This window comes from Glycine soja, chromosome 19 (assembly GCF_004193775.1).
Source record: "Glycine soja cultivar W05 chromosome 19, ASM419377v2, whole genome shotgun sequence".
NCBI classification, from domain to species: Eukaryota; Viridiplantae; Streptophyta; class Magnoliopsida; order Fabales; family Fabaceae; genus Glycine; species Glycine soja.
Genome location: NC_041020.1, coordinates 41014505 through 41029364, shown reverse-complemented (window position 1 = coordinate 41029364; position 14860 = coordinate 41014505).

Sequence of the window (14860 nt, the reverse complement as noted above, 5' to 3'; positions counted from 1 at the left end):
CCCACTTGTTTTGTTTCTTGATCTTCTTTTATGCTCACTGTAAGAAAAAAAAACTGCCCATTAATATTGTCTCTCTTATAAGTTCTATCATTTGCTAGCTTAAAATTTACCCTTTTTTCTTTTTTTATTTATTGAATATAGTTACTTCTAATTCAGCCAGATTGGAGAAGAGAAGGAGGGTGATCCCTCTAATGAATTGTTAGAGGTTCTTGATATATAGTTGTAACTTGTAAGTGATTTTTTCATGGAATTAACTATCTGAGTTAATATATTTAATGTTTTGTTGTAGCTTTTTTTTCTTTATGCGCCTGCTTTAGTGGTGCATATTGACTTTTTTTTCTTCAAAAAGTTCTGGCTATTTAAGTCTGAATGGCATAGAATCAGGCCGGTATTAAAGCTCAAACAATCCTTATTGAACTAAAAAAACATACTTACAGAAGTATTTAGAAATTATTTGTCAAGTCCTCATATAATAACAGAATTTAAACTCACGTATTTATAGAATAATAAGCCACATCCTTATCATCTGTACTATCTTCATTGCTCCTAGACTCTTTTATATAAACCCCGATCTACTGCTTCCGTTTTTTCATAAGTCTACACCTTTCTTTGCCATCCCCAGGATATGTCACTATTCATGATTCTTTCTCTCTCATAGTCAGGCAATTATTTTCTTATTCCGGGCTAGTTGTCAAGATAATGATCATTGAACTTCTTTCGAAGAATTGAAGGTAAAATATCTACCCGGTGCAATTTGATTCCATTGACAGATTTAAATTTGCATCGATCTCAAAATTAAAGTGGGCCTTCTTTCTATACGTCCTTTGAATATCTCCTTTAATACTATAACAACAACAGGAGCAACTACCCTTTGTTCATGCATGCAAACTTTTCTCTTTGACAACTAAGATCACCCAACAAGCTCCAAGAGCCTTCCGAATACCTGGCCTTCAACAGCTTGTCCTTTGGTGCTCAACTATTAGGCGAGCTCTTGAAGCCGCTGGGAAGGCATGCACTCTAACAATTCCTGTTTTTGATTTTTCAATGGGCCAAATGTGTTTTAATGGTTCACAAAACCTAAACTTATTATATTTGGAGAAATTGTTACACCATTAAGCGCATTCTTTGACTCATTTGAAGACCGGGAACGAGGAAAAACTTGAAGATTCATCACCTGCTATTAGACCTTGAAGAATTCGGTTTCAAATGGATACTTCTATATATTTTTTTGTTCTCTTTGTTTTGTACTTAGTGACTTTATGAGTTACTAAGTCCTTCTAGGTTAGGTTAGGGTAAACCATGATTTAAGCTGATAGTAATTTATTTCTCTTTTAAATCCTTCTATTGTTATGTGGATTTAGTTATTGAATTTGTGCTTAATGTCTTTTCATGATTAACACTTATTTAAAAAATTATCCGTTATCTAAGTCTTGCAATTAGAAAATTGGAGTTTAGACGGTTCCAATTCAATAGCCCTACAATTCTTAATCCTAGAGTAGGAATAGATTGTATACATCCGTGTAAACTTCCTATGCCTAATGGTAGTTAATTTGTAATTTTGGTCGCCTAAGGGATAGGGGTTAATAATTAGGATTAAAGAGTTTACCGCCTAAAGATTTGTGGTTAAACTAAATTAGAGATATTGGATGTGGATCATATAATAAAATTGATTTAGAAACGAAAGGGATTAATCCCTTTTCAATTAAGTGGATTTCAACACCTAACATTTTAATTTCATTCTTTCTCTTTTCAATTAAATAAAAAACTCAAAAATTCCTATTCTTTCTTAATTCTTAAATCAACAGAGTAATTGATTGATTTTATCATTATTAAACCACAATCCTTATGGATACGATAATTCTTTCTCATCTTTTTATTACTCTGTACCATTGATAGTGATACATTTATTGTGATCTCAACTAGTTTTTGGTGCCATTGTCGTCGGAGAGGAGATTGTGTTTCTAATAACAATTTCATTACTAGTTGATTACTCGGTTGATTATTTTTTCTATTTTCTTTTTTTGTTTTTATATTCTATTTTTGTGTGTGCTTTATACCCTTACTGTTTACGGTTTTATTCAATTTATGCGATGTTAAGAATCAAAATAACTTTTCCTTTTTCTGATTCAGAGATCGAGAAAGGAAGGGTTTCTCAGGAAAAAATAAAAAATACATGGAAGCTTTTAAAAATAATAATAACAGTAAACAGAAAGCAACAAGAATAGGGGTGCAAGACGTACAACTGATTTAAGTGGCATAGAAAACACGAGAACCCACCATTTCTCCACCTAAAGGATAAAAGGCTTTGGTTCTTGGTAGACATGGATGGAACCATAAAGCGTACACAAACATGTAGTTTAAAAAAATAACCACACACAATTAATATATATGAATGAACCTAACATAAGACCATGATGGATATGTACCCTTTTTCTATATGTAAGACCCTTAATTGTCAAATATTAGAATAAGAATTGTCCTTTGAACTGCTTAAACTTTAAACTTTAAACTTTGAAGCTTGAAGGATACGATGTCAATATGTCACTGTTGTCGGAAACTGGAGGGTTTGGACCACAAAGGGCATCTTTTCACGTATTCAATTGAATTAGCATTGTGGATCCACTAAATTATGTGATATATACATTACTTGGTCTCTTTAATTTAATTTCTTTCTATCAATAATTATTTTCCATTTGCCTATAAAAAATATATTTCCCATTCAAAAATGAGTTTTTTTTTTATTCTGACAGTTAACTTGCTGGATTTTTTTCTGTACCGAAAAAAGGCAATTTTACCCTCCTATTATAAAATGTTTTTTCTACTGGGCCGCAAAAAAAAAAAAAAAAATCACTCATATAAGAAGAAAAACTAACCATGCAATTACAAGCTAGAATCGGGGAAATATATCCGTGAAAAAAAAATATAAAAAACATTGTATAATTCGTGATTATTATATTAATGAAATGTTTGATTGAGGAAGATTTGATTTTACTTTATCTTCCAATTAATTGAAGCCAGATCAAAGAAAAACCAAACTAATTAACGGTATTTGTTGGGGACAAAAATGATTAGCAACCCTAGCTCGTGAGTTTACAATCGCAACTCCAACAAAGCAATTAACTTTCAGGTGTACAAATAAACCTGTGGCAGAAATTTGTACCAAAAGGGTATTAATTCCTATCATTCTATACATGTTTTGCGAAGCATACCCTTTGTAGGGCTTGAACACCAGCACTTTAATTAAGATGTTTTTCGTAGGTATATTTGGATATTTAACGATTTCCGAACTTACTGGATAAATCGGAATAAACGCAGCTTTAAAAAATAGTGCTGATTAATATAGTTTGGAGATGTAAGGATTGAAGTTTTTTTTTTTTTGAGATGTGTAGTGATTGAAGATGCTACTCAATCTTTTTGCTAAAAAATATCAGCTACCTGCAGGATACTTATTTAAACACATGTACAACTAAAAATCTTTTCTTTTTTTTTTGGTTACAGAGCACAACTAAAATTCTAACTACATATTTGATATTTGGATTAAAGTTAATTTGTAAACTTAATTTTGAAGAAAAATATGTTATCAACTCAAGTATAATAAAAAAAAAACAAGTTTGCTATAGGTAATTTATGATTTTATATTTCTTTATTGAAAGATATGTTTGATAAAATAAAAATTTTGTTTTCATAATACTAATCAAAAGTACTTTTGAATGTGTAATTTTTAAAAAATTATAAATTTTAATTAAGCAGAAAACACATGATGGGTAAAACAAGAACAAATTCTCCTAACAGAACACTAAATTTTAATTAAAAGAAACTTTAGTATTCTTTTGAAGTGAAATAAGGTAGAGTAGAAGTTTTTTTTCTTTCATAATACCCATTTTATTTTGACTTTACTCGCATATAGAATTACTAATTAGCAAATCTTTTACTACCAAATTTGAATGTAATTGTATTTTTAAAAATCAACCAGCTTAATATTTTTGTGTCTTACACGAGTATTGAATTCATATTTTATAATTTATCAGAATCATATTTTTATATTTTTAAATTTTAAAATATTATTAATTATTTATTATCAGTAAATATTTAAATACATTTTTATACACACATGTTCCAAAAGATTATTATTATTAAGAGTGTTGTCCTAAATATAAGATCACCTTTACTTTAATGTTTTGCATGTTCTCTTTTGATTTTATTTTTAAAAAAATGATTTATCTTTTTTTTATCTGCATTATTGATAGAGATATCTAATGATTTTGTCGATTACTAGTCATCATCAACAAGTAACATATGCCTTAAATTAAATTAATTAAACATGCTACAGTTGTGGTATACAAAATTATTATAAGGAGTAAGTTCAATTTATTAAAAATAGTGATAAAATTAATAGAATCATTTAGATATATTATAAGAGACATATATTTAAGGTAATAATATAAAGTAATAAAATAATTGTTTATTGATTTGTGTTTTTTTTAAAGAACGATTGTTATTGGCTTATTAACTCATAAACAAATAATAGTATTTAGAGTAATATATGTTGTTATTAATTACAATAATAAAAAATATCATAATTATAAATAATATTGTATAATGTTCAACAAAACACATAATGTAAGGTAATAGAAGAATAGAATGGGTTGCCTAAAAAAAGAAAAGAATGGGTTACATAAAACACGTAATTAATAAATAACATTTTATAAAATTTGAAAAATTGATTATCTAATTATAAGTATGAACCTTTAAAAAAATTATAAACGTGAATAGATTTGAGGTTAAATATTAAACATATACACGTGTAATTAGGCCAATCAATTTGTAAAATACAAATTCATTTAACTAATTGATATATTATTAGATTCATTTACTATAATTATTATTATAGAAAATTAAAAAATAGAATTTATTATGAGAGAAAAAAAAATCTAAATTTATAATTAGATAAAAAATAAAACAAATGTATTAATATATGATTATTAATTAATTTATAATATGAATTAATCAATTAAATTAGAATTGATTGCATTTTGAAATCGTCAGATTGGTTGTAAGTAATTAACTTATCATATATATATATATATATATATAGAGTAAATTATTGATTAAGTTAGAATAACCTTTGTTAACTATTAACTGATTTATATGTTTAAAGATATGTGTGATGACATGAATAGGATCACAAGCCAAAAACATGGTATGAACAACTATGCAATCAGCTAAATATAGCCCAATCCATTGCACTATTGTGTTTCTATATTTTTAATCTTTAAAAATATGATAATTTTTTTATTTTATAGTTTCATTAAATTTTATTTATTTTGAGGAACCAAAGTATATTTTAGCTACGAATAAGACTCAACACAATTAATAGATAGTTTTATTAATTAGAGTTTTGATATCTGACTATAGAACAAGTTTTATTGGAAAAAAGTTGTATCCATTTTGATACCTCTCCCCCAAAAAGAATTAATCTTTTACTGATAAACGTACAATACTCTTGTGGAGACTAAAAAACTTCTAAACCAAGAAAATGATACTAGTAATAAAAAAGAAAAAGCATCAAAATATCCAGCGAAATATTATCGGGTTGACTCCCCAGTTCATAATCTTTCACATAATTAGTTTCTATCGACTTATCATTTCATTCCGGTGAATTTTCATTGATAAATTCCAAGTGGCTGGTCATCTGTCTTATTGATAGAGATATACAGTTCCTGTGTCTTGATTTCACACGTAATTGCAATGTGAAGAGAATCATCATGGCTTCAACAAGTTGGTCATCGATCATCTTTCATTAATTGAATTATTGTTTAAATTGCAAATCGATATATCTTCTTAACACCCTACTACAATAAAAACAAGTTTGAAAGATTTATGAATATATAATGGACTTGAGTATTAATTACCAAAAGTATGTATATTGTTGGGTTCCTCAGATATATTCAATGAACATTTTACCGAATTTCCTTAGTAACTTTCATTCACTTGTCGCTGTTTATGGCAGATCATGTGAGGGAGACGAAGGGAAAGAGAAAGAAAGAGAAAATCATTCAAATTTGTATGTTCTTTGAGTTTGACATTAAAAGTGGTACAGAACAGTATCTAAATTTGGTAGTTGTAAGTTAACGACGTTCACATGATTGATGTCTCCTTTCATTTACTTCAATGACTGAAAATTGGTCCACATCCATAATTCAAGATGTTGACACTAGAGATTGTTCTAGTATAATATTGACTACTAACTATATAATCATTATCATTAATTATTCTATGCATAATTCATTGATACCTAAATCTTTAGTGACCAGGATGTTTTATATATGTTTTCTTATCAACAATATCAATTAATTATACAAGAACAAAGAGAAGTGACAATCTAGTTGTAATATTTTTCGTAAATCTTTTGCAGCTGTCAACTTTTCTTTTTTTTTTTAAAAATAATTATAGAAGAAAAACAAAACTGGATAGCTTTTGTAGTTTTATTAATATATCTTTTCCTGGCATTAAGATTCTAATTAATCAAATCATTAGCATGAAACACCACCTTAATTAATTGAGATAAGATTTCTTTCCTCTGGGAAAGATCATCTTCCCGACAATATCATTGATCCTGTGTCAATTGACAAGTGGTACCAGCTTTTTCGTTTGTTTACATTGTCATTTCCCCTTCTGAGCAAATAATCATTTATGTTTGCATTTGGTGCTTACAACGTCTTTCCTGTAACATATAGTCCACTTGAAATTTCTTTCGTGTCCCTGCAGCTGCACTCTCATGCAGTAGATTTTGTTGGAAATGCTAAGTCAATTAGTGATATGACTCAAATAAAGATAACATCAGAATTTATTATGATAATTGTTGCTTGCTTATCTCATCACTTATTATTGGGTCTTTATGACATTATTTGTAGATGTTCAATTTTTTATGTAAGAGGAATTTAAAGATTCTTTTTGGTTAAGTCTAAATTTAAATTCTAAATTCTTAAGAGATTAATTTGTAACATTTGCTCATGTATATATGTACATAAGTATTTTTATGTGTAAAATAAACTCAAATTTTAAGATGTTGTTAGGTCTATCAGATCATCATTTGAATCACTTATAAATGTCTTAATTAGTTTTTGGCCTGAAGGAGGATTTAGAGATCCTTGGTGGTAACTCAAATTTTAAAGAATTTGTAAGGTAAGTATTTTTATGTGTGATAGTAAAATTAAAAGATAAAAATGTACTTGGTAGGCCAAATGCAGCATACATGGCTTAATTGAAAAGCAGTGGTCTTTCTCTGTTCTATGACTGTGCCTTGCCTTCTGGCATTTTTAAGTGGTCCTAGATAAGCAAGCAGACTCTGTCGCCCAGTGCTTTAATCTTCCTCCGTGACTTTTCTTCACAATAACTTATTGACCTTTTCTTAAATGTTTAATAGGGTAGAGGACCCCTTTGATGGAAAGTGGGTGAAACAAAAGCCATCTTCCTAACCCCCACAAATAGACAACACATGCATCATCATAACGCATCTTCAAACTGTAAAGCTAAATGAAGCACAAACCAGGAAATGAATCATAACTAGTCCATTCTATTTATATTACATATTGAAATAATGGCTTTGCCACGACACACGTCAGCTTTATTTTTTCTATTTCTCGTTCATTTCTCCATACTTTTTTCATTGATTTTCCTTAGTTTTTAGTTGATATTGTGATTATGTTATTATTAATTAAATACTATTATATAATAACCCTTTTCAATCTAGAACATGACCTTCCGAACTAGTCAATTTTATTAACTCCTCAATTGTGTGAATCACCTCTGTCTACAAGACGCTCTAAGTAGGTAGGACAATACATGTATTCATATCAACTTCTTATTACATAATCATCACGAATTGTATATATGGATTTTTTTTTATCTATATGGATGAATTTAATGTATAATATCTTATATCTTATTGTATTTATAAATTATTATTTTGGTAAAAAAAAATAAAACAATGCGACTCATTACGAGTACAAAAGTCAATGCACTAATTCTAACTAAACACATATTCCGTTTTCATATATATATATATATATAGTGCATGACCCGTGCCATCACGGATAAACATTACTCATGAAGATGAATATTATTATTATAAAATATTTACAATTAAATTATTTTTTTATTTATTTCAATTATTAATGATTATTATTCATTATATATATAGTTGACTATAACTAGTTGACTATAATTTTTAAAATATAATAAATGAGAGAAATAAAAAATAAGTACTTGTTAAGGTATTAATTAAATTATTGTGAAATATTTCAGTCAATCTAAAGTGAGATTTTTCACTTATAAAAAATAGATTTAACAAAATACTTTTATGAAACAACATTTATTAATATATAAATTAAAAATTGATCATTTCTATAATAGAAGGACAAAATTTCGACGCATGCAAAATGCAAGGAATAAAGTGGTCATTTACCCTTTTAAAATTGAAGTTAATCTATATAAATGCAACCAGCGCCAATGATAAAACGTATAGGCCATATATGAATCCAACTTTTATATATGCCTATAGATCAGTAACCAAAATACTTTAAATAAAATAATCTTAAAATATATAAGTTGATTAGTGAACAATACTATAAATATTTGAAATTTTTAATATGTAAAAATTTGTTATGAACTAAAAATAATAATAATTTTGTGTTAGATATCAATAATGTATAGTATAGTAAATTTTAAATTATTAACTACTAATTTTAAATATAAATAGTTGGTTCAAGATCTGATTAATTATTATATTTAAATAAAACATGAAACAAAATAAAAATAAAAGTTGAAATTATGATTAATATTTTATATTATATGTTAAATTTTATAATGTACTATTTCGTTATGACTTTTTTTCTTTAAAATTCATTTCATCACTTTTAATTTAATGATCTTTTCTATAAATTTAAAAAAAATTATAGCAAAAAATTATTATAATAAAGAAATCAAATGATCGTGTTTGCTTTTAGTTAAAGTAATTAAATTACCATGATTTGAACATTAACGTTAATTAAAAATGAGTATTAATTAAAATTATTTAATTATAGTGAACAATGAAATGAATAAAAAAATATTTAATTCAAGTTATGGTAATTAAAAAATTTAATTACTTTAATTAATACCTAACGTTATATTATTCTGATTTCAAAACTTAAGAATGCATATATTGAATGGATTCTTTACAAATTGCTTCAAGTCTTTAAATAAAGAATAAAAATCTTAGTTTTGTACTACAAACAAATAAATTTAAAAATTCCTTTTAAAAGTGGCTTGGATATATTCTAAGTAGTCATCAAATTATTTTACTCTTAGGCATATAACAACAAATAATTTTGACACACACACAAAAATCAGGTTACATAACAAAATACGTGCGTTTGTCAATCACACATCCTTAGATCCTTCAAAAAAGGCTCATCTTTTCCTATAAAATCTAAAATCCAAATAAGCATACAAACTTTCAAACATTTTTAATCTATCAAGCAAATCCTAAGATTTCTATAACATCCTATGATACCATAAAAAATTAATAATTAAAAAATCAAAATAAATTGGCGATGAAAAACATTGGACAAATATGAAGGAAAAAAATGTAAGCAATACTTAGTTGTATAGCCAATTAAAAAAAGTTTCCCACAATTTCATTGTTTCTTCTTCTCTTCTTCTGTTCAATTCTGATAACAATATTATTATAAGAAAAGAAGAAATTCGGGATTGAAAAAACATGTCTCACATCCTGTCCCTCCAATCAAAACATGCCACATCATTTAAAAATTACATGCAGGTTCATCCCTAGTTCTACACTTCGCAATAAACCATGTTCACAGTTCACGCCATAAACCACACGCCCCTCTTTCTTCCTCCGCCCAAACAACCATGCCTCACATGTCGCACAATTCTGGATACCACCGAGTGGGTGCTCACCAAAACCTCGCTCATGTGTTGCTGCAACTATAAATGCACCCATTCACGCACCACCTACGATTGCGTCGAGCTCAAACCCATTGCAACTTGCAAGTTTGTTTGTTTTCCAATGAGGCCTCTATCTTTGAATGTGAATTGACGAGATCGAGAAGCCTCTTTTTCCTATTGGAGATGCAGTGTTTACGCTTCTTGCAGTTGTGATTAGTTGGATCCGATTCGTCTTCGGCAAATGGGCTTTAATTGAGAACCACGAACGAGAGTTTTTTGCCGCTGTGAATGAGAGTTTTCTACCGCTGTTTTCGCAACACCATGGTCAAACAAAACGATCGAAATTCTAAAATCGATGGAAAACCCCGAAGGTGAGAAAAGGGAGCAAAGTGAATGTTGGATATATAATTAAATTGTGCACAGTTTTGGTATGTTGTGACAATGATGCGGTGGGTGGAGAGAGGGAATCGTGGGTGCTTTGGCAGAAGAAGGAGGAGGGGCGTGTGAAGTGTGAAGTGTGAAATCAGGTCGAACCTATGTGTAATTTCTAAATGACGTCACATGTTTTTATTAAAGGGGGCATGATGTGAGATACGTTGGTGAGACAGGTGACTTTAGTCCAAAAATTAGATCTCTACCATTTTTCTATTAGATAACAAAAATAGAGGCAAAATGTAATGTCATGGTTTATTTATTTTTATTTTTTGGTGTGACTTAATGTTTAATTATTTTATTTTGTAAGATAGAAATTTGAGTGTTATTTTTGTTATTGTTGTGGTGGTTGACTTTATATTTATATGATTGTTTTGAGTGGTGTATGAGTGTTGGTAGGCTTAGGCATTTTTGGGCCCAAATAACTAAGTGGTTGCAAAAATATGTTGATGAGAAGTGAGAATAAAAGAAAGGGATAATTTATTAGCAACGAATCAAATATTTCAGTCACCTTCTTTCTCACGATACCAATTTCAACGTTCACACTCAAACTTCTCCACCCTTTTTTTCTTTTCTCTCCATTTCCTATTTGTGCTCAAAATCTCTTCTCCTTTGGATCTTACATGATGAAACCATCCATGGCAGCTTGATTCCTCAATTCATTTCTTGATTTCATTGGTAAGCAATAATTCATTATCCTTTTAGTTTTCTTTAGCTCAATTTTCCTCTTTCTTGCACGAGCTCTTGAATGAATCTGGTGTTAGAACCTAGCTTGAAGTTGTTTTGATGTTGGCCTAGGGTCTACTGTTTGGTTAAAAATCACAAGTGGAGGAAGTTCACTTAGAACTCACCAAGTTCATCTTGTACCCTTCTCTTTCAAGAGCTTGGAACCCTAGGGTCTAATTTATGTAAGGGAAGCTTGCACCATGTGGTTTATGGTTTGCATTGAGTTTTGATGTTTTTATGAGGTTTGGTTGTTGGATTTTGAGTGTTTAAGTTGTTTTGTTCGTTTTGGGGTGTTGAGAGGTAAATTGGGGGGGGGGGGGGTGAATTGCTCTGTTTTGAGGCTAATTCGCAATTTGTAGAGTTCTACAGTCTTGTTCAACGAGTTACTCTCGCTAAGTGAGCAAATCTCTTTGATTAAGAATTGTAGAAATCTTACAAGTCCCGCTAAGCGAGTCATTCTCGTTGAGCGAACAAAGCCCTCTGATTAGAAAATTTTGTTATTTCCTAAAACTTGCTAAGCGGGATATTCTGGTTGAGCAAGCAAATCCCTTTGCTCTTATTAGAGATTTTAGTAATTCCATAAAATTCACTAAGTGAGCAAACCTCACTAACAAAAAAAAAAGATTAGAATTCTTTAAGCGAGACAAACAAGTTTGGCTTAGCCAGAAATGTTGGTTGAGCGAAAATTTTAAGTTATCACTTATTTTACTTCGGCTATATAATCCCTATCATAATTATAGTTGTTTGTCTTTCAAATAATGCATATGAGTAATTGTGACATTAGCATAGAGATAGACTGTCTAGTACTATAAACCTTGAAAAGAAATGATGATGTGTAAGAGTGTAAAAAATGTCTAGTTGAACTTATGAAATTGCTAGATGGATTCTTGGGTGTGTTGTTAAGAATGAGAATGAATTTGTAGTACCATATTGGTATGATGAACAACGTATACATGACACTAGATGTAGGTATGCATGTAAGTTGAGAGTGTTTGGTGGGCTCTCAACCTAATGTTGGGAGCTTTTGTGGTGGCTAATGAGAATGAGCTTATAGATTAGATGAGTGAGAAAACTCCTATTTATAAGCATTTTTTTCAAGGGACTGTCTCCATAGGGTCATTTCAAGGGACTCGTTGAATGGCCAAATAATTGGATCATGGTAAGAGGTGGAGCTTATGGGGACTGCCCAAAAGTTATAAGAATCTCCATGGAGTCATGTTCGCATAACATTTCATGATGCATGCATATGTAATTAATGTGTGAAATTGAGATCATTGTATCACATGCTTGATTTGATTTGGGAATAAATGATTTGTTCAAGCTTTTGTTTTAAGCTATCTCTTTATGCTTTTATCTTTTATATTACAATTTCTTTTATTTAAGCTCACCCTTGCTTTTGTGTCTGTGTTATGTTGTATGACTATGATGATCGTGTTGGACACGGGAGCAAATGAAATTGAAGCTGCTGGAGATTGTTTGCTTTCTTGAAGACATAGAACTCAAGGATAGACTAGGATAATATATATATATATATATATATATATATATATATATATATATATATATATATAAAACTTTAGTTTCACTAACGGAAAAATTACTAACGGAAAAATTATTAAAAAAACATGCAAATTAGTTGAAAGGGAGATTTTAGTTTCACCAAAAAAGTCAACTTTTTAATTGATTTAATTTAAACGTTTTATGATTAATATTTATAGTATATCAGTCTATTATAAAATTAGATGACTATGATAATTATAAATTAATTGATTGCAATCAATTATCATTAATCGAATCTAATTACGTCATTTGAATTCATGCTCATTTTTTATAAATTAATTTTTTAATTTAAAATTAAAATTAACAAAAAATTAATTACTTATAACTTTAAAAAAATATTACGTGTCAACGTTGCTTTTAGCAAAACATTATATACTATAGATAAACATTTTTTTTTAAATTGACGCTTTGTTGTTTCGAAAAATAGCCCTATTGCTCACTTAAGAAAATTGGCATATAAGATAGATATGATATCACCAAATGGTGAGTTAATTGTTAGCCTCTGTCATAATCATCATGCATTTCCTTTTGAACCATTACCTATGCATCACGATGAGTTGCGAGTCAAGAGAAGCCAATAGGTCTTTGATATTGATGGCTTTTGTGTGGGCAAATCCAACATTATATAATTAACCCTAATTAGTTAGTGTATTAAATTGATAGGAAGTTTCTAACAAATAAAAGAAGAATGGTACATTAGTCAATTGTGACTCGGTTATGTAGCTTAATCAATGCTTTAAAATTCAAATCTTGATATAGATTATGCGTTAAATATGAAATTTTTTGTCATTCATTCATATTAATTTTACTCAATCCAAACAAAATTGTCATCTTATCCTTTCTTTCTAAAAAAGGACCTATGATCGACTAAAATTGTATCACAACCCCATCACTAAAATAGTGACACTAATTTGTATTTCTTCGACTCAAATGAAGAATGGGTGTCAATTTTCCTTTGAGAGGATTTCCCTCTCGATCATATTAGGAAGAACATCAAAAGTGACTTTCAGAATCGACATCAAATTCTTTTAGAATTTATTTACAGGTGAATTAGTATCGAAGTTGCAATTATGACTGAGTTTTTTTTTGTTACAATAATGATTGGGTTTAAGGCAGTCATAAAGCATGTTATAACTTCTAACTATATCCCATAAAGAATCAAGAGCTAGCCATTAGACAATTCTCATCGTAAATTTGCAACAAACGAAAGAGATAAGAAAAGCCATATTGCTTTTTACTTGTATTTTGTTTGTTCAGTATCATTGGCAATTATTGCCTTGGAAACAAATACAGTGTGATTTGGTACCTGGCTTTATATGAAAACGGTATCAAAATGTTTACATAGGCGACATTGCCACTAGTCCATTCTATTTTTAGCAATGGTGTGGTTGGATTTGAGATTTCCTCTTTTTCTAAATTGCAATCCATTCTTCCATTGGTTTCACTTTTAAAACGACAAAATGTCAGAATTCAATGATTCAATCCTAAATACAGCAATTGACTAATGTTGGCATATTAGTTTTTTCTTTTAAAATTAATTTCCATGATTGATTTATTTTTTTCATTAACCTTTAGATATTTTTTTACCTCATATTTCCTATTGATTAGTTGCAAAGAAAGGTATTGCTAACATTTGCAAGAAGTCTCAATATGAGCAACATTTGTTGGGTTACAATAAATTTAGGAAAAAAATGTTAACAATTAATACACTCAAACATACCTTTTAAATATACCCTATAAAAAACATACTTTTTTAAATATATTTTATTATTAGTTACAAATTTATATAAGGTTTTACTTATTATTTTATGAATTCCACATATAATTTTATACTAACTTTTAATAAGTTTTAGTGAGGAGTATGAAAGTGCATCCAACTAATGTATTATCAGCTCTCTTCTGGAAGTCGGAATTCTTAAATACCATTTTTTTGGACCGAATCAGTAGTTTAGGTCCATTTGGGTCAAAAGGTCCATTTTTAATTGGGCTTAGCAGGACGAGCCCAAATATCAGCGGCCACCTGGGCCCACAGCGCAATGCCACGGATTTTCTTCCTACTCCAATATACCATTCATTTTTTCTTTAATTTCGATATTACTAATTTGTAAGTTTTATATAGATACGACTAATATATTAATTATATTAAAAAATAATTAATATCATTATATATAATACTAAATTTTTTAATATA